General features: G+C 42.0%; 1 protein-coding gene across 2 annotated transcripts in view; it reads left to right on the top strand.

The window, feature by feature from the left end:
- Window positions 1-22210, top strand: part of KIAA1217 (KIAA1217 ortholog) — an 829478-nt gene that overhangs the window by 138725 nt on the left and 668543 nt on the right. The gene's annotated exons all lie outside the window — the stretch shown is intronic.

The following is a 22210-nucleotide window of genomic DNA, read 5'->3' as shown; positions in this document are numbered from 1 at the left end:
TGGCACAGGGTCTCAGTGGGGGAGTGGGATGGGATGGGCAGGAGACTCCAGTCTGTAGAGCCCTGAGCTGGTTGCTCCCTACTTCCAGAACTTGTCTTCTCTGCTGATTCTTGGATAACTGGCTGCTTCCCTCCAAACAGCTGGGGACGCTCTTGATTTCTGCACGCCACCACTGTTGCCAGCTGTGTGCCCAGCTGCTTTTCCAAATTCTCACTTGTGCTCTTAAGGGATTTTTATTATAATTTATTGTTATTACGGGCTGTTGTGGGTTTTCACTGTGGCGTGCAGGCTTAGTTGCCCCATATGTGGGATCTTGGTTCCCCAGCCAGGGATCAAGCCTGCGTCCCCTGCATTGGAAAGCAGATTCTTAACCCCCGGACCACCAGGGAAGTCTTGAATTTTTATTACAAATGGAATATGGGTATTGATAGTAAAATTTGAATTGGAGATGATCATATAGAAAATAAATATCTCCTCCCCTAACCAGATTCTCAGTGTCCAATTTTCTTTTTTAGTTCTTCTTGTGGTTACCTCTGTAATCATCCCAGGCAATGTGCTGACGCTTCCCCCTCTTGAATTATCATTGTATACTAGACTGTTTGAGCAATATATATTCATTCCCTGCCATGAAAGATAAGGACTTTGGCATGCTTGTGCTATTTCCAAAGACTTTACTCTTATTATTAATGATCCATTTATTAATTGCTTTTGTAACTCTAAATAATAATGTAAATCTTTTCCTTAACACATCACCTTAGGCACTGTATCTAGACTCCTCAGTACATCTATAAAATGGGGATAACTATAATACCTACTTTATAAGGCTGTTACAAGAATTAAATGACATAATCCTTTTAAACTGTTTCGGAAGGGCTTCCCAGGTGGCTCAATGGGTAAAGAATCCGTCTGCAATGCAGGAAAGGAGATGCAGGAGATGTGGATTCAATCCCTGGGTTGGGAAGATGCCCTGGAGAAGGGCATGGCAACCCACCCCTGTATTCTTGCCTGGAGAATCCCCATGGACAGAGGAGCCTGCTGGGTTACAGTTCATGAGGTCGCAAAGAACTGGACACGGTGAGAGCGACTAAGCACACACAAGGTCCTGGTACTTAGTGAATTCTCAATATATTTGGCCAATATTCCATGTGGGAATCCCCAACCTTCAACTCCGCTCACTGCTGTCGCTAAACATCCACCTCAGTTAGCTGGAGTGTGACTTGTACATTATCAGTGTTGCTTTAGTTCTCAGCTGCAGCTTTAAAGATTGGCATAAAAACAATTGCCTGCTTTCACCTGATAGGGTCATCAGCTCCTTAACAGCCCAGTTTGTTACAGTTGAAGATATTCTCTAGGGGCCCTTTGCTTTTCTCGTCAAGTTTGGACCGATTACTTTCTAGGTCTGTGGCATAGTCGTCATCCTGGTCATCGTATATAAAATGATCAGGGAAGGACTGCTGGGAAAGTGATATTCAAGTAAAGACCTGAACTAAGGAGAGGAGAAGTCTAAACAGAGGAAAGAAGTGCAAAGGTCCTGAGGCAGAAGAACCCTACTGTGCTTACTTGGGGCACAGGAAGGGGGACAGTGTGGCTGGAGTGAGTGGAATGAATAATCTGGGCGAAAGTGATGGAGGTTATAAGTATTTTGAAGATTCCATTAAATGGATTAGATGTGTAATGAGATAGACAGCAATGAAGAACCACTCCAGTATTTGTGTGGTAGTCAGTTGGAAGGATTGGGTTGCTGTTCAGTAAGATGAATGAAGAATGGTGAAGAATGTGGGAAGAGCAGGGGACTTCCCTGATGATCCTGTGCTTAAGAATCTGCCTTGCAATGCAGGGGACTCGGGTTCCGTCCCTGGTTGGGGGACTAAGATCCCACGTGCTGCGCGGCTCAACTAAGCCCACAGGCTGCAGCTAAAGAGTCTGTGCCTTACGTGGAAAGATGCTGCGTGCCACAGCTAAGACCCACACAGCCAAATGAATATTTTTTTAAAAGAATTTGGAAGAACAGACTTGACCCATGTGGGATGGGAGATGGGTGGCAGGAAGGGGCGGAGAGCAAGAGTCCAGTTTTGGAAGCATTTATTAGAATGCCTGCCAAAGGGGCTTCTCTGGTGGCCCACTGGTTTTATTTAAAATTTCACCTTCCAGTGCAGGAGTGAGGGTTTGATTTCTGATCGGGGAGCTGGGATCCTACATGCCTCACAGCAAAAACTCAAAACAGTGTTTGTAAAGCAAACAATCTTGTAACAAATTCAATAAAAACTTTAAAAATGGTACACATAAAAAAATTTTTTTAGAAATAATAGAATGCCTATAAGATATCCAAGTGGAGATGTGAATGGGAAGTTGGGAATATACTTTGGGGTTTGGGACAGACATCTAATCTGGGAGTCGTATATATGATCAATAGGCCATGAGATGAATGAAGTCATGAAGGGAGAGAGTGTGAGCAGAGAAGAGAATTAATAGGGCCAAGGGTCATGGTCTTGGTAATGGCCATGTTTGGAACGGGGAGAGGTGAAGAGGAGCCAGTAAAGAAGATGAGAAAAAGGCCATTGAAATATGAGAATAAGGATGGAGTTTGTGAAGCTAAGTGAACAAAGCATTTCAAGAGGAAAGAGTTAAAAGAGTTGCAAAGAGAATTAAGGGAAAAGAAGAGAGTGGTAAGACAAATGGATGTTAACAGGAAAAAAGAATATGAGGGTTGAAAGCTCACTTCTGGATTTAGTGTAGTGGAGCTCACTGGTAAACTTCATAAAAGCAAAGTGATTTTATTTTAGCTACTCTGAGAAAGGAGGGACCATCCCTAGTCCTTGGGGTGTTTTTATTCCCAGAGATGATGAGCAACCCACCTCCTGCTGGCATCTGCATTAGCGCCCAGCAGGACTGTGCTTTAGCCATGGATGTTTCTGCTCTGTTCCTGGTCTAGGGTGATACTTACTTCTTTAAAAGCCTGGCTATGTTGCTTTTGTTTGTTCTTTTTGTATTTGGTCACATTCGCATGTGTTTAGAGATGGGGGAGTGTGATAAAGTGTGAATCTGTTATACAATTTTAACTGAGTGTTTTTTCTGCTAAATCTTTACCTTCTTTACTAAATGTTCCTTTTGTTTTCTGGCCTTACCTGCCTCACTGTTAAGGATGTGATATTTGTGATCACTTTCTCAAATGGAGAGGTTTTTTTTTTTTCTTCCTCCATGTATGGCTGGGTTGCTGAAGTTGGTGTCATATTAAAACACACTGCCACTAAAAGTCATTTCTCTCTTATTATGTTCATCTAATGATATATTCCCCTGTGTTCCTTCTAGCTTTTGTCACTTAACAACCTCCTGGGCAATCCCTGTTATGGGCTGAATTGTGTCTCCCTATCCACATTCATATGTTGAAGTCTTATCCCCCTAGGACCTTAGAATGTGACTTTATTGGGAATAAGGTCTTTGTCTTCTAAATTCTATTGGAGTATATTTGATTTACAATGTTGCATTAGTTTCTGCTGTATAACAGAGTGAATTGGTTTTACATACACATATGTGCTGTGCTGTGCTGTGCTTAGTCACTCAGTTGTGTCCGACTCTTTTTGACCTCATGCACTGTAGCTTGCCAGGCTTCTCTGTTCATGGGGATTCTCCAGACAAGAATACTGGAGTGGGTTACTATGCCTTTCCCCAGGGAATCTTCCAAACCCAGCAATCAAACCCAGGGCTCCAGCACTGCAGGAGGATTCTTTACTGTCTGAGCCATCAGGGAAGCCTAAGAATACTGGAGCAGGTAGCTTATCCCTTCTCCAGGGGCTCTTCCCCACCCAGGAATCAAACTGGGGTCTCCTGCATTGCAGGCAGATTCTTTACCAGCTGAGCTAACAGGGAAGCCCCACATATACATATACCCATTCTTTTTTAGATTCTTTTCCCATATAGGTCATTACTGAGTATTGAGTAGAGTTTCCTGTGCTCTATGGTAGGTCCTTATTAATTATCTATTTTATATATAGTAATGTGTATATTGCAATCCCAATCTCCCCATTTATGCTTCCCTCCCTCTTCCCCGGTAACCATAAGTTTGTTTTCTATATCTGTGATTCTATTTCTGTTTTGTAGATAAGCTCATTTGTACCATTTTTTAAAATTCCTCACATAACCAATATCAAATGATATTTATCTTTCTCTGTCTGACTTGACTTCACTTAGTATGATACTCTCCAGTTCTATCCATATTGCTGCAAATGGCATTATTTGGTTTTTCCATGGCTGAGTAATATTCCACTGTATATCTGTACCACATCTTCTGCATCCATTCCTTTGTTGATGGACATTTATTTAGGTTGCTTCTATGTCTTGGCTATTGTAGACAGTGCTGCAATGATTTGGGGTGCATATATCCTTTAGATTATAGTTTTCTCAGGATATATGCCCAGGAGTGAGATTGCTGGATCATATGGTAGTTCTATCTTTAGTATTTTAAGGAACCTCCATACAGTTCTCCATAATGATTATACCAATTCACATTCCCACCAACAGTGTAAGAGAGCTCCCTTTGGAGATGAGGTCTTTAAAGAGGTGACTAAGGTCAAATGAGGTCATTCAGATGGGCCTTCGTCCAGTATAATTGCTGTCCCTATAAGAAAAGGAAATTAAGACACAGACATACGAGGGAAGATCTTGTGAAGACATGGAGTAACCAGCCACCTGCCCTGCCAACACCTTGATCTTGAACTTCTAGGCTCCAGAACCATGAGAAAACAAATTGCTCTTTTTTAAGCCACCCAGTGTATGGTACTTCATTATGGAAGCCCTAGCAGACTAATAGGCCCCCCTCATAAAAGATTTTGGCGCTTGGTTCACAGACCTTCTTTCCACCCACTGCCCTGCCTTCCTCCTGGCCAAGCTCAATGTCAGTAAAGACATGGTCCTTTGACCTCCAAGATCGTCTTTCACTGCTCAAGCCAAGCACTCCCAGGGCCATTCAATCTCTGGTTTTCACTCAGAAGAGTTTTGCCTTTGAAATGACACATCTCCCTTTCCAGCAATCTCACTCAATTATTTTCGGTACACTGATTCTTCAGCTGCTTTGTCTCATAGGCTGTTATCTTCTAGATTTGCTCCCTGATTATCAGGCAACTCTTCCTGACTTCCTCTTCCCCCAGCTTAGACTCCATGAACCCTTCCTTCTACCAAATGCTGCCAGCAGACTGAGCCATCTTGTTCTGTTGTCTTCTTGCTACATATGCTTGGCAAACCCAGACTTGGATGGACCTGAATGCCAGGCTTCTCCATGTCTGCAACTAGGACACACTGTAATTTGTTTAATAACAGTTGGACATAAGGACATTGTTTCCTCTTTTACTATTAAATATGACTATGGTGAATATCGTTCCTTATACATATATCTTCGTGTGTTTTTCTCTGTGTTTCTTAAGCTAAATTCCTAGCAGTGTAGTTACAGTACCCAAAGCTTTAAGACTTTTAAAATACAACATCAGGTTACCTTTCAATAAGCTCAGAATGATTTTTCATCACTGATGTATGAGAATACATCAGTTTAGTTCAGTTCAGTCGCTCAGTCATGTCCGACTCTTTGTGACCCTATGAATTGCAGCACACCAGGCCTCCCTGTCCATCACCAACTCCCGGAGTTCACTCAAACTCACGTCCATCGAGTCGGTGATGCCATCCAGACATCTCATCCTCTGTCGTCCCCTTCTCCTCCTGCCTCCAATCCCTCCCAGCATCAGGGTCTTTTCCAATGAGTCAACTTTTCGCCTGAGGCGGCCAAAGTATTGGAGTTTCAGCTTTAGCATCAGGCCTTCCAATGAACACCCAGGACTGATCTCCTTTAGGATGGACTGGTTGGATCTCCTTGCAGTCCAAGGGACTCTCAAGAGTCTTCTCCAACACCACAGTTCAAAAGCATCAATTCTTTGGCACTCAGCTTTCTTCACAGTCCAACTCTCACATCCATACATGACCACTGGAAAAACCATAGCCTTGACTAGAAGGACCTTTGTTGGCAAAGTAATGTCTCTGCTTTTGAATATGCTATCTAGCTTGGTCATAACTTTCCTTCCAAGGAGTAAGCGTCTTTTAATTTCATGGCTGCAGTCACCATCTGCAGTGATTTTGGAGCCCAGAAAAATAAAGTCTGACACTGTTTCCACTGTTTCCCCATCTATTTCCCATGAAGTGATGGAGCCAGATGCCATGATCTTTGTTTTCTGAATGTTGAGCTTTAAGCCAACTTTTTCACTCTCCTCTTTCACTTTCATCAAGAGGCTTTTTATCTCCTCTTCACTTTCTGCCATAAAGGTGGTGTCATCTGCATATCTGAGGTTATTGATATATCTCCTGGCAATCTTGATTCCAGCCTGTGCTTCTTCCAGCCCCATGTTTCTCATGATGTACTCTGCATATAAGTTAAATAAGCAGGGTGACAATATCCAGCCTTGACATACTCCTTTTCCTATTTGGAACCAGTCTGTTGTTCCATGTCCAGTTCTAACTGTTGCTTCCTGACCTGCATATAGGTTTCTTAAGAGGCAGATCAGGTGGTCTGGTATTCCCATCTCTTGAAGAATTTTCCACAGTTTATTGTGATCCACACAGTCAAAGGCTTTGGCATAGTCAATAAAGCAGAAATAGATGTTTTTCTGGAACTCTTCTTGCTTTTTCAATAATCCAGCAGATGTTGGCAATTTGATCTCTGGTTCCTCTGCCTTTTCTAAAACCAGCTTGAACATCAGGAAGTTCACGGTTCTCGTATTGCTGAAGCCTGGCTTGGAGAATTTTGAGCCTTACTTTACTAGTGTGTGGGATGAGTGCAGTTTTGCAGTAGTTTGAGCATTATTTGGCATTGCCTTTCTTTGGGATTGGAATGAAAACTGACCTTTTCCAGTCCTGTGGCCACTGCTGAGCTTTCCAAATGTGCTGGCATATTGAGTGCAGCACTTTCACAGCATCATCTTTCAGGATTTGGAATAGCTCAACTGGAATTCCATAACCTCCACTAGCTTTGTTCGTAGTGATGCTTTCTAAGGCCCACTTGACTTCACATTCCAGGATGTCTGGCTCTAGGTATGACTGATCACACCATCGTGATTACCTGGGTCGTGAAGATCTTTTTTGTACAGTTCTTCTGTGTATTCTTGCCACCTGTTCTTAATATCTTCTGCTTGTGTTAGGTCCATACCATTTCTGTCCTTTATCGAGCCCATCTTTGCATGAAATGTTCCCTTGGTATCTCTAATTTTCTTGAAGAGATCTCTAGTCTTTCCCATTCTGTTGTTTTCCTCTATTTCTTTGCAATGATGGCTGAGGAAGGCTTTCTTATCTCTCCTTGCTATTCTTTGAAACTCTGCATTCAAATGGGAATACATATTTTGCTACAAATTTCCTAGAGTTGGGACAAATGAGTTCAGAATGTTCAAATCAATTAAGCAAATGAAAAATTACTTTTAAGATATTATTTTCTTTCATTGCTAGGAAGAGAATAGATTTAAATGTTTATTGATAACTTGTTTTCTTGATTTTGTTTCTTTTTTTTCAGTGTTTGAGTTTTTTTTTTCATTGATTTTGTAAGAGTTTTTTTCTCATTAATTATTTGATATATTGTTAACTCAAGACTGTCTTAAACTCATAAAAATGTTCTACTCTATTATGAGTTTGATTATTGTCTCAGTAATCTATTATTTGCTCTTATTGTGTCTTAGCACTATCAATTATACATACACAGGGATTTTTTTTTCTGTTTCATATTTGTCACGCTGTTTATCATTATGTTTATTTCCATCCTCTTCCTCTGTCTTCTGGAAAATAATCTCAAATTTATTTTGATTTTTTGTATTTTTAATTAACTGGAAAAATAATTTTGCAGGCAGATTTTAAAATCTGCCAGTACATTTATAGTTTTCTTGTAATAACTTCTTATTTTAAGTAGTTCCCTCTTCTTCTCTTCCTCTGCCTAAAGAATCTTATTGATTTCCTGCTGTCTTACTGCTTTCTTTTCTTGTTTCTCAGGCTTCTTACATCTGGGAAGCAGGAAGCTACATTGCTGACAGTCTTGTGACTCTTGCAGTAGACCTTTTCTTAAGTAGGAGGTTCCTCTCATCTTAACTATGACATTTCCCTCCTTTTTGGTTGCAGAGTTTTTTCCATTGGTTTTGTCTTTTTCTTGTTTGCTTATCTTTAATGAGAAGGTCACTGTTTGGTCTGATTTTATAAAGATACAGGGTGAGTGAATTCTCTTTGGAGTCCCATACTGTTTGCTCAGTTGCAGTTAGAATTTCTCTCTCACATAATAAGGGGCTGGATTATTTTAGACAGATCCTTTTTTAATCCCGAGTGTTGTGGTTATTTGCATACAGTATGACTGGGCTGCTAACTCTACATATACAATTCATCTTCATTTTCTCTTGCTTTTACCTCCCATATATATTAATTTTGAACCTTTAAATCTAATTTATTATTCTGAACCATCAAGCTTGTAACCTTAGGTAGCCAGTGAGTTACCCTAATGGAAAGTATCTGTTCTTGTGATCAAAATGGTGTCTACAGGTTTCATCAAGCCACACTGGATAGCAGTGTAGCTAATGGTTGGAAAAATGCACGGCAATGCTTTCTTCAAGTTAGTTGTACAAGAACCCTTCACGTGTACGTGCATGCTAAGTCGCTTCAGTTGATCCAACTCTTTGCCACCCTATGGACTGTAGCCTGCTAAGCTCCTCTGTCTCTGGGATTCTCCAGACAAGAACACTTCACAAATGCTGCTAAATTTTTGTTGAATTTCCCTTATGAGAAATTTGAAAGATATGCAAAGATATGCAATATGTATATTGAATTTCCACCTGGAGGACAGTTTTCATCTGCCCCATAGAATTGCATAGTTATAAAGTAGATGTTTTTGTGAATAAGAAATACACCTTTGTATTTGTTGCAAGCTTTGAGAAGCTGAGATTATTTGTGACCACTGTGTAATTTAGCTCATCCTAATTAATATAATGCATATCAGCTTGTAATTACACATTCCTTTTAGTTATTAATGTAATGTCACCCTTTCAATGGTTAGGTTGAGGAGTAGATAAATTGGGTCTATATTTTTATCCCTAGAACTTGGTACAGTTCCAGAATGTGGAAGGTACTTAAAAGTATGTATGGGACAAATGGGAGCTTCCTTTGAGATCCAGTGGTTGAGACTCCAGGCTTCCATTGCAGGGGGGTCCAGGTTCAATCCCTGGTCAGGGAACTAGGAATCCATATGCCACTGTGTGTGTGCCCACCACCCCCCCAGAAAAAAAATGTATGGGACAAATGCCTAAATAAAAGGACAACAGAAAGCTCAATGTTATCGTTGATACAGTTCCTCAAATATCTTGCCATGAGTGTTGTTAGAACAAATGAATAAACGAGTTGATTTTGGGCTATAAATTATGACATTTTGCCCAGGGACGGCTTGAAATATTAATATACAAATCTTCAATTGAGAAATAGGAACTCATGAAATTAAGCTGGAATTTGAAATTCCAGCTAATTGAAATTAAGCTGGAAGCTTGCATGGAGCTGTCTTTTCTAGATATCATTTACACATGCAGTCACCATCCATCCAAATTCTGATGTATCAGTTCAGTCACTCAGTTGTGTCTGCCTCTTTGCGGACACGCAGCACCCCATGGACCACAGCACACCAGGCCTCCCTGTCTACCACCAACTCCCAGAGTTTATCCAAACTCATGTCCATTGAGTCGGTGATGCCATCTAACCAGCTCATCCTTTGTTGTCCCCTTCTCCTCCTGCCTTCAATCTTTCAAATGAGTCTTTTCAAATGAGTCAGCTCTTCGCATCAGGTGGCCAAAGTATTGGAGTTTCAGTTTCAACATCAGTCCTTCCAATGAACACTCAGGACTGATCTCCTTTAGGATGTACTGGTTGGATCTCCTTGCAGTCCAAGGGACTCTCAAGAGTCTTCTCCAACACTACAGTTCAAAAGCATCAATTCTTCGGCACTCAGCTTTCTTTATAGTCCAACTCTCATACCCATACATGACTACTCGAAAAACCATAGCCTTGACTAGACAGACCTTTGTTGGCAAAGTAATGTCTCTGCTTTTTAATATGCTGTCTAGGTTGGTCCTGGTGGTTCAGACAGTGAAACGTCTGCCTGTAATGCGGGAGACCCAGGTTCAATCCCTGGGTTGGGAAGATCCCCTGGAGAAGGAAATGGCAACCCACTCCAGTATTCTTGCCTGGAGAATTCTGTGGATTGAGGAGCCTGGTAGGCTACAGTCCACGGGGTTGCAAAGAGTCGGACATGACTGAGCGACTTCACTTTGCTTTTGCTAGGTTGGTCATAACTTTCCTTCCAAGGAGCAAGTGTCTTTTAATTTCAAGACTGCAGTTACCATCTACAGTGATTTTGGAGCCCCCCCGCCAAAAATAAAGTCTCTCACTGTTTCAATTGTTACCCTATCTATTTGCCATGAAGTGATGGGACCAGATGCCATAATCTTAGTTTTCTGAATGTTGAGCTTTAAGCCAACTTTTTCACTCTCCTCTTTCACTTTCATCAAGAGGCTGTTTAGTTCTTCTTAACTTTCTGCCATATAGGGAGCTTTAATAGAAGTTAGTTACTCTGAAACATTCTTTACTCACCTTCTCCACAGGGCCAATATCCTAGATCTGTGTTGAAATAATGGGAAGTGAGGCAGTTGCTCCCAAGTGACAGACTGTTACTCCACTGATCCTTCCTAAGACGTGTTCTGAAAGTTCATATAAGGATAGCATTCTCCATACAGCAGAGCTTCACACTTCACTAACTGCTTAACAATTGCTCTCACTGGATTTTTTTTATCCTTCCAGCTCTGTGGCTAACTCAACTCTTATTCTGTAGGGTTTCTGTTCAAACCCTTTCTCAGGCGTAATGGCCCAAGGTCTCCCAATATGACAGTCTCTGGATGACCTTCTCTGTTTTCTCAGGAGCTCTCTGCCAGTTTCCAGGCACTTACAAACATCCATCCATACAACAGACACTTTGCAATCTTACTTGCTTTCTAATCTGAATAGCCTGTAAGTCCATCCTTCAGGTTCTGCTGTGGATTTTTTTATTGTGTGCTCAAACCAGGAGGCTATTTTTAAACACGATTTACAAATTGAATTTTGCAAAATGAGGTGGACCAAATTCTAGCATTTACCACAAGTAAATGCCTGAAAGTCCATCCCATTAAAGAGTTTTTAATTAAAAAGAACAACCCACAGGTGCCTCATTGTCCTAGCTTCCTGGATCATCCAGCAGCTTTTATAAGAAACAGAAGAGTTTGCCCCATGGTTAATGTCCTCTAGACAAAATTAACCCTAGCACAGACCGAGGCTGCCCATTAGAGGCTAAGGTAATTTCATTTGAAGTGCTCCCAACTCCTTACTTTATTTCTTTAAGTCTCTGCAAATAGCAAAGAAAAGAGTAATGGTGTCCTCAATTCTCTCGTTTCTTCCCAATGCTATTTTAATATGAATTTCAAAGAATGCCAGCTGACAGGATCACAGTAGGTGAAAAGCCAGATGCAGAAGTGTAAATAGGGGTAGGATAATTTGCCTCTTCACCACTAAGCTGTGATCTTCACGAAGGGAGAAAGGTACAAAGAATAAGATAACCTTCATAGGCCTTGTTTCTGACAGAGCACATCTAATGTAGTAGTCCTTCAGTGAATGTTTTTGAAAGAAATTCGCATAAGATTTTGCAGTGCTTTCAACTGATAAATTATGATCTCAGAAGGAGAAAGTCCCCACACTTTGTTAACTTATGATGGACTGCATGGGTCAGTAAACTCCATTTCTCAGACTACAAGAGTTTCCTCTGTTGCCTCTGTTGCAGGAAGGAGGACCCCCCTCCAGGGCCCAAAACTGGGCTCTTGTCTAACACTCGGAAATGAATTGTCTGAGGAGACACATGTGCTGACAAAGCAAGAGATTTTATTGGGAAAGGGCACCCGCGTGGAGAGCAGTAGGGTAAGGGAACCCAGGAGAACTGCTCTGCCATGTGGCTCGCAGTCCTGGGTTTTATGGTGATGGGATTAGTTTCCGGGTGGTCTTTGGCCAATCATTCTAATTCAGAGTCTTTCCTGGTGGCGCACGCATCGCTCAGCCAAGATGGATGCTAGCGAGAGGGATTCTGGGAAGTGGACGGACACGCAGTGTCTCCTTTAGACCTTTCCCGAACTCTTCCGGTTGGTGGTGGGTTATTAGTTCCATATTCCTTATGACAGGATCTCCTGTCATAAAACAGCTCACGCAAATGGTTACTATGGTGCCTGGCCATGTTGGGCGGTTTCAGTCAGTGTGCTTCCCCTAACACCTCTAGTGAGCATATGTTGTCCAGTAGAGTTGATCAGTTATTTATTAGAGTGAAAAGAACAGGACTGAATAGGAGGCCAGAGATAGAATGGAGCGAGAATCAAAGGTCCATTAAAGAAAGAATTTGCTAGAAGCAAAGCTCCATTAAAGAAAGAATTTGCTAGAAGCAAAGCTCCATTAAAGAAAAAATTTGCTAGAAGCAAAGCTCTGTCATTGATAATAATGATCTTCAGCTGTAATTAAATTACTTTATAGATTTGTTCATGCCTGTGTCTTGAAGGATATAGAGGTCCCCAAGTCTCTGTATGCATCAGAATCACCTGGAGAGTGCTGGGTGCAGGTAAAAGTGATGGAATCAGTAGTTCTATGGCCTGGGACTTCCCTGATAGTCCAGTGGTTGGGACTCTGCGTTTCCACTGCAAGGGGCACGAGTTTGATCCCTGGTCAGAGGACTAGGTGGCACTAGTGGTAAAGAACCCATCTGCCAATGCAGGCGACATAGGAGACATGGGTTCAATCCCTGGGTTGGGAAGATCCTCTGGAGGAGGAAATGGTAACCCACCCTAGTATTCTTGCCTGGAGAATCCCATGGACAGAGGAGCCCGGGAGACTATAGTCCATAGTGTTGCACAGAGATCAAACCAGGAATCACACCCTTGCCCCCTGCATTGGCAATGCAGAGTCTTAACCACGGGACCACCAAGGAAGTCCCACTTAGAACTTATTTTAATCAAACTTAGTTTTCTTTCTCAAAACATCTGTGTACATTTTCAGAGTAGTCTTGTGTATATGTTTATAGCACAGTAGTACTATACAGTAAGTTCTGGTATATACAAAATGTCACTTTAAAAACACTACTTAATCTGACTTTGAATATCACAAAGATGATTTTGTCAGTCTAGTAATTTAACTAATTTCATTCATGGCTCATCAGGGAAAGGTTTTGCCTGCAATGTAGAAGATACACAGGAAATGCAGGTCCAATCCCTAGGTCAGGAAGATCTCCTGGAGGAGGAAATGGCAACCCACCCCAGTATTCTTGCCTGAAAAATCCCATGGACAGAGGAGCCCTGGCAGTCCATGGGATCACATAGACTTAGACACAACTGAGCACACACACACAGAGTCATTACTGGGGCTCCCCCTTCCACCCTAACATCCCTCCAATCTTCAACTCACGCTGATTAGCCCTGAAATACTCATTGTCTGAAACCACTTGCTTCTTTTACAATTGCCTCCTTTTGTTTGTTTTCTGCATGTGATAATCTTTGCTGAGTCTAAAAGTTCTGGTTGTTGGATGGTATATCTTCCCAGATGTACTAGATGTCCTAGGAAACTAGAGAATTCCCTACCCCACTGATTCTATTGTTCCTTCCTGTCTCCTGGGCAATCTCAAAAGATTTTCGTATCTTTTACAGGATGGAAAACCTTCCTTCCTTTGACTTAAACTTGCACCTCTCTTCTCCACTCTTAATTCCTCCAAGGAACTCAGGGCTTTAGAAAATAAAACCCAGGGAGAAATTAAAATTTATTGTGAGCCAGTGTTGTACAGAGAACTTGACACAAGTATCTTGGAAGGGCTTCCCAGGTGGCGCTAGTGTTAAATAAACAGCCTGCCAATGCAGGAAAGATAAGAAAAAGGTGAAAAAGTCACTCAGTCGTGTCCGACTCTTTGCGACCCCATGGACTATCCAGTTCATGGAATTCTCCAGACCAAAATACTGGAGTGGGTTCCCTTTCCCTTCTCCAGGGGATCTTCCCAACCCAGGGACTGAACCCAGGTCTCCCGCATTGCCAGCAGATTCTTTACCAACTGAGTTGCAAGGAAAGCCCATGGATACTGGAGTGGGTAGCCTATCCCTTCTCCAGGGGATCCTCCTGACCCAGGAATCGAACCGGGGTCTCCCACATTGCAGGCAGATTCTTTACCAACTGAGCTATCAGGGAAGCCCAGGAAAGATAAGAGATGTGGGTTTAATCTCTGGGTCAGGAAGATCCCCTGGAGGAGGGCAACCCACTCCAGTATTCTTGCCCAGAGAATCCCATGGACAGAGGAGCCTGGCAGGCTACAGTCCATAGGGTCACAAAGAGTTGGACAAAACATGCTATCTTGGAAAGGAAAAGGGAACACAACTGATTTAAATATATTACTGTTTAAAATGTAGCAGCTGGGTGTGAGTGTGTTTGTGTGTATGTTTGTGTGCTATATATGAGGCTTGTGACATCTATAAACTTATTGTTCCTTTGTTATGATAGCAGCCCAAAGCCCATGAATTGAGAACCTTTGGATTAGAGGATCTCTAAAATTCATTCCAGCTCTATTGTTTAGTGTTTTCTGGATCTTTCTGCCCTTTGGTATATTGCCCATGACTGATAGCTTCTGCACCCTACAGCTTTCCAACAATATGCACTAAACTGTCTGTGTCATGATACAAGTAAATTTGGATGGAATTGTCATTGTTGGTTCATTGATTGGTTTTCTAACCTGAGGTGAAATACAAATATATTTAGAGTCATATTTGGAAGAACAATGCCACAACCTTCCACTAACCGCATGCCTTGAGCCATTCTCTCTCTGGTTCCCAAGGCAGAACCACAGCCTGCAGTAGTCAGGCTGTAGCTGTAGTGACGTGTGGGGTTCTTCCATAGAAGCAGCTGTTTTTCAATACTTCACTTTTAACCTCAACTTTAGTCCTTCCGGCCATGGCATGTTGCAACGCTTTCATTCCAAAAAACATGCACAGTGTGTACTTCAAAAAAGGTTATATACTTTCAGAAGAATTTTGAAATATATGAATTTACAACATAGTAGAGATGGGTTTATTAGCCTCATAAAAGCTTCCCTGTGTTTCGACTGAAGTGTCTAAAATGACTTCACTGTGATTTTTTTGGCAGCTAGTACAAAAACAATTACTCAGGGTCACAGACATCTAAGACTTTCACTTCTGAATTAGAATATCATGTAGACTTTCAAAGGCGTATTCGCTCACTGCCATTTGCTCATTTGCCTAATGGCATTTGCAACCACGCTGCTGAATGTCACTTGTCTAAGTATAAGAGGGGGGAGGGTTAGAATCTCTGCCTCTCCCATCACTGACCTCCTAAGCTTCCTCTTCAGTGTGGAGAGCGGCTGTAGCCTGACCTCACAGCCCAGGGCAGGGATTTTCTGGCCTCTTGCTCTGCTCTTTCTGACTTTCTGCTCCTTCATACAGCTTAGGTATATGCATATATATATGTATATACATATATATATGTATTTTTTATCTTGACACTAAACTCTAACTGATCTTAATGGTGAGATCTTAAAAATTTTCTAGCTCTGGTTTCCTGGGTGATAATTTAATATTCTTCTTTGCTTCCAGCCTACTTGGAAACTATTCCGTTTCACTTTTCCATATTCTTTTTAGTGTGATTTCCAGTATATAACCTCCATCAAAGCTGACATGATTCCCTTGCCATCTGTAAAAAGTGTTCATTTAAGGACATTAATATTACACATGGTAGTGAAATATCTATATACAGGACCAACCATGTTTAAAAATAGATAGGGTAAACAAAGAATTTTGGAGTTAAGAATTATTAGTCTAAGTATTTCCTCTGTTCCTTTATTTATAAGCAATTTAAGCATCCAGCTTTAACAAACTATTTAAATATACTACTTCTATAGCAACAATATGGGAATTTTTATAATGCTAACCATGCAGACCATAACTATCTTCAGGGCTTGCTTTCAACTTGCTATGGGCATAACTGAAGCCAAGAAACATTACATTTTTAAAAATGTTCTTTTGTATCTTTTTTTTTTTTGGAGGGGAGAAAAACTCATTATTCTGTTTTATACAAGGAATATGACTCTTCAAGAATTTTGGTAGGGACTATAGTCTGGAAGTTTGTGTCCCCTTAAAATTCATCTGTTGAAACCTAATCCCCACTGTGATGGTGTTAGCAACTGGGGCCTTTGGGAGGTGATACGACAAGTGTGGTGCCCTCATGAATGGGATTAGTTTCCTTATAACAGAGGTTCCAGGGGACACCTTTGACCTTTTGGCCGTGTAAGGACATAGCAAACAGGTAGTTGTCTATAAACAAGGACATGACCTCTTACTAGACACTAAGTGTGCCAGCACCTTGATCTTGGATTTCCCAGCCTCTGGGAATGTGAGACATAAACATCTGTTGTTTATCCACCCAGTCTGTATTATTTATGTTTATAGCAGCCCCAACAGATTGGCAGTGAAATGTCTCTTAATCTAATAACACAGGCATGAAATCTGCATGAAGAAAGATAGAGTTTGTAAAATTTCATGTTAACTTGGATTGAGTGATGAAATACACAGATGCAAGAGGTTTATGGTGGTCATTTTAAGGGCTATGAGCAGTGAGGTGAACAGAATGGACTCCAAAGACCTCCATGCTCTGATCCCTGGAACTTGAATATGTCACATTACATGCTTTACAGATATAATTAAGGTTACAGACCTTAAAATAGGGATATTATCCTGGATTATCTGAGTGGGCCCAATCTGATTGAATGAAGCTTTAAAAGCAGAGAACTTTCTCCAGTTAGAGTCAGAGAGATGTGGCAGAAGAAGAAGTCAGAGAGGTTCAAGGTTTGAGAGGACTCGACCTTCCATTGCTGGCTTTCCAAGAAAGTGGACTTTATGAAAGAGGAGCCCCTGAAAGTTGGGACACAGGCCAGAACTGTAACAGATGCATGACTGCCCCTTAATGTAGAAGATCTCTATTCCAGCAATGCTGAGCCCAGAGCATATTCATAAAGCATACTTTATACCCATCACTGTGCCTTATAAAATTGGAGGTATGTTTCCATGGAGGGAACTTACTAAAGCAAGTTTAAACACTGGTGAAAAATGGTAACCAACCACTGTTTCTTTTTTTTTTTTTAGTTTTAAATTTTATTTTTAATATATATATTGTTGGAGTATAACTGCTTTACAATGTTGTGTTAATTTCTGCTGAACAACCAAATGAATCAGATATATACATCCATGCATATCATGCATATATCTCCTTCCTCTTGTGCCTCCCTCCCAGCCCACCCCAATCCTGCCCCTCTAGGTTATCAGATCAGATCAGATCAGATCAGTCGCTCAGTCGTGTCCGACTCTTTGCGACCCCATGAATCTCAGCACACCAGGCCTCCCTGTCCATCACCAACTCCCGGAGTTCACTGAGACTCACGTCCATCGAGTCAGTAATGCCATCCAGCCATCTCATCCTCTGTCGTCCGCTTCTCCTCCTGCCCCCAATCCCTCCCAGCATCAGAGTCTTTTCCAACGAGTCAACTCTTCGCATGAGGTGGCCAAAGTACTGGAGTTTCAGCTTTAGCATCATTCCCTCCAAAGAAATCCCAGGGCTGACCTCCTTCAGAATGGACTGGCTGGATCTCCTTGCAGTCCAAGGGAGTCTCAAGAGTCTTCTCCAACACCACAGTTCAAAAGCATCAATTCTTCAGCGCTCAGCCTTCTTCACAGTCCAACTCTCACATCCATACATGACCACAGGAAAAACCATAGCCTTGACTAGACGAACTTTTGTTAGCAAAGTAATGTCTCTGCTTTTGAATATGCTATCTAGGTTGGTCATAACTTTCCTTCCAAGGAGTAAGCGTCTTTTAATTTCATGGCTGCAGTCACCATCTGCAGTGGTTTTGGAGCCCAGAAAAATAAAGTCTGACACTGTTTCCACTGTTTCTCCATCTATTTCCCATGAAGTGATGGGACCGGATGCCATGATCTTTGTTTTCTAGGTTATCACAGAGCACCAAACTGAGCTCTCTGTGCTTTACAGCAGGTTCCCACTAGCTAGCTATTTTACATACGGTGGGGAAGATCCCCTGAAAAAGGAAATAACAACCCACTCCAGGATTCTTGCCTAGGAAATCTTCCGGACAGAGGAACCTGGTGGGCTACAGTCTATGGGGTCGCAAAAGAGCCGGACACCACTCAGGACTGACTAGCAACTACAGAACAACAACAGCGGGTGTGTCTATGTCAGTGTTACTTGCTCAGTTCATCCCACCCTCTCCTTCCTGCTATGTTCACACGTCTGTTCTCTGTGTCTGCATTTCTCTTCCTGCCCTGCTGACAGGTTCATCTGTACCATTGAAAACCAACCACTCTTTTTCTAGGTTATCTTGGAACTCCACCACCCAAGCCTTTGAAGGATTATATTCTGCAATTAGAAAAAAACGATTCCTTAATAATACTTTCCAAAGCCATGACGTTTCCTCTGCTGTTGACTACTTTCCTCCTATCAGTTGTCTCGCCCCTTGCTTCTGTAAAGAGGGATCTGAGAACATGTCTCCCTTTTCCTCCTATCTGATTATTTGTAATAGTGGCCAGTGGAGACACCAAAAATAAAATCAAAATGCTTTAGTGAAGACTAGTAATGTACTGAAGAGAGAAAAGTAAGCGTAGATCTGAAAGAGCATCAGTGCCTACTGACCTAAGAGTCCCCTAATTAACTCCAGCACAAAAGAAATGGGCTGTCTGTATTTGCAGAACAATTTACCAAGCATTTCCACATCCATTAAGGGATGGAATCTTTGTAACAACATAATGAGTCTTCATCTCATTTTATGGAAAGAAACTGAGAGGTTTCTGAGAGGCTAAGGGAACTGCCAAAAGCCACACAGCTAATAAGTGACAGAACTGGGGTCTTTGGACTCCAAGCCCAGTGTTCTTGCAAATACCCTGCTGTTACTGTAGACAGTCCCTCAAATTTGCTACATGTTATGGACATGTCCTCAAATAATCATGAACATTTCAAGAAGCAAATGTATTATCAACACATTTATTTATTTTTTAATATTTATTCTTATTTATTAATTTTATTTGGCTGCTCGAGGTATTAGTTGCAGGACTCCCCTGGTGATCCAGTGGTTAAGACTCTGCACTCCCAATGCAGGGGGCCTGGGTTCAATCCCTGGTCAGGGAACTAGATCTCACTTGCCACAACAAAAGTTCCCACATGCTGCAACACATTTATTGATGCTTACATAATAAGCTGTTCTTTCCTCTAGGGATGCTAACTCTGAAAAATATCTGATTTGTCCTTCCCAAAATAACAGAATGTGGTAGAGGAGGATAGAGGGGGGTGCTCAGTCACTCGGGTGTGTCTAACTCTTTTTGACCACATGAACTGTAGCCTGCCAGGCTCCTCTGTCCATGGGATTTTCCAGGCAACAACAGTGGAGTGGGTTGCCATTTCCTTCTCCAAGGAGAATATGTGGGGAGTATTGAATACCCTGGTTCATTCCTTTCTAAATTAGATAACACTTTGTTTTGATTCAAAGTCTCCTTGTACACAACTGGCCTGAAAAGCTTCCAATTTGATGAGCATTTTAGTATAAACTTTTAACTGATGTGTTACTCTGAACACTGTTTTCTGAACAACAAAGTCTGTATCTCTGAAAGAGTAGATCCATTTAGAACAAATTTATCATGTAAGCTATAACCAGGCTGATGAGGATGGAGGAGGTCGCCTCTGTTAGTAAAAGGTCACATAAGGAGACTTGTAGTAATAGAGCCGCTCAGTTTCTTGAGTGTGGTGGTGGACACTTGTGTGATAAAATCATATAGAACTTAATACAGCCAGACCCACAAATGAGTACAAGTGTGCAGATCTGAATAAAATCTATGGATTTTATTAAGGTCAAAAAAGATGTTATTTTGAGCCCTCCAGAGAATTGGTGACTTCCACATGACTTTCTCTTTCAATCTTCCTTCTCCTTCTGTCTTCAGATTAAACATTACTCATCCCTCACTTATACTTCTCTTCTTATAAATCCAAGCTCCTGTCCTTTTCCTCAAAATCTCACGTGAAGCTCTTCACTTGTGCAAAGTGTTTTCTGGTTGACCTCAGTGCACTGTCTATGTTATGAGGCTTGTGTGCTGTTTTTGCCCTCCATGAACTTGTGTGAATATTGTGTATGTGTGTGTGTGCACATTATTTACACACAATTAAAGTATGAGCTTCATGGGAAGAAGTACAGTTCCTTCCAACTTCATTTCTTAATTCCTTTAACAAAGCTTTATTGAGCTCCTATCATGTAACAACAACTGTTCCAGTTGCTGGAGGTACCATAAGAAACAAAAACAAAGTCCCTCTTCTCATGGAGCTCATGTTTGGTGTTGGAAGGCAAACGCTAAACAAGTAAATATATGGTTGTGGTGATGAGGGCTGGGAAAAAAACTAAAGAAAAAAGAGTGGCTGAAGATGACAGGGGTGGAAGGAATGCTATTTAGGGTAAGTTGATCAGGGAAGACCTCTGAGCAGGAGACTTGATAGAAACCTAGATAAATAAAGAGATGCACATACAGGGGGAGTAGGGTTCCAGGTCAAGGGCACAGTGGAGTCTGACACTCCCCAGGCAGGAGCTGTCTATGCAGGGGACAGAAAGCAGGCAGATGATGCCAGAGCACAGTTGGTCGGGAGGAGATGAGTAGTGTGCATGTTCAGTCGTGTCTGACTCTTCACAACCCCAGGGACTGTAGCCCACCAGGATCCTCAGTTCATGGGTTTTTCCAGACAAGAATACTGGTGTGGGTTGCCATTTCCTCCTTCAGGAGATCTTCCCAACCCTGGGACTGAATCCGAGTCTCCTCTGTCTCTCTCTCTCTCCTCACTGCATTGCAGTGAACTCTTTACCGCTTGAGCCAAGGTGCATAGGAGGAGACTGGCAAATGATATTACCAAAATGGTAGATGGAGCCCAGATCAGATAGAACCTTGTAGGCAAACATACGGAGAAGGCAATGGCACCCCACTCCAGTACTCTTGCCTGGAAAATCCCATGGACGGAGGAGCCTGGTGGGCTGCAGTCCATGGGGTCACAAAGAGTTAGACATGACTGAGCGACTTCACTTTCACTTTTCACTTTCATGCATTGGAGAAGGAAATGGCAACCCACTCCAGTGCTCTTGCCTGGAGAATCCCAAGGACGGGGGAGCCTGGTGGGCTGCCGTCTATGGGGTCGCACAGAGTCAGACACGACCAAAGCGACTTAGCAGCAGCAGCCAAACATAAGGATGTCATTTTGTTCTAAGAAAGTTAAGGAGCCTTGGTAGAGTTTCAAGCAGAGGCAAGTCATTAAAACCATCTTCCTGTCTCCTGCTACTGGCTGTTGCATTGCTTGAAAAAATAGTCATTGTTTACTCTTTGGTGTTGCTGTTGTTCAGTCACTAGGTCAGGTCCGATTCTTTGAGACCCCATGAACTGCAGCATGCCAGGCTTCCCTGTCCTTCACTCTCTCCCAGAGTTTGCTCAAACTCAATGTCCATTGAGTCAGAGATTCCATCCAACCATCTCATCCTCTGTCGCCTTCTCCTTTTGTTCTCTTGCCCTCAATCTTTCCCAGCATCAGGGTCTTTTCCAATGAAACAGCTCTTCCCATCAGGTGGCCAAAGTACTGGAACTTCAGCTTCATCATCAGTCCTTCCAATGAATATTTGGGTTGATTTCCTTTAAGATTGACTGGTTTGATCTCCTTGCTGTCCAAGGGACTCTCAAGCACCTCTCAAGGGACTTCTCCAGCACCTCAGTTCAAAAGCATCAGTTCTTTGGCACTCAGTCTTCTTTATGGCCCAACTCTCACATCCATACATGACTCTTTGATGTGCTCTTCTCCTAAAGCCTTTGAACTCAGACCCTATCTAGGATAAGGTGGCCTCTTAATTACCGAGTTCAGTGTCCTTTTTCAGTATTTATCCGTCCAGACTCTTGGCAACCCTTAATAACTTTGACTGTGGCCTCCATTTTGAAATGCTCTTCATGGATCTGTAACCCAGGTCCAGCAATGTTTAGCTCTGTGACCCGGGGCAAGTTGATTACCATCTGTTTCCACATCTGTGAAA

Source organism: Bubalus bubalis, chromosome 14 (assembly GCF_019923935.1).
Source record: "Bubalus bubalis isolate 160015118507 breed Murrah chromosome 14, NDDB_SH_1, whole genome shotgun sequence".
Lineage (NCBI taxonomy): Eukaryota > Metazoa > Chordata > Mammalia > Artiodactyla > Bovidae > Bubalus > Bubalus bubalis.
This window is presented reverse-complemented; position numbering and strand designations above follow the sequence as displayed.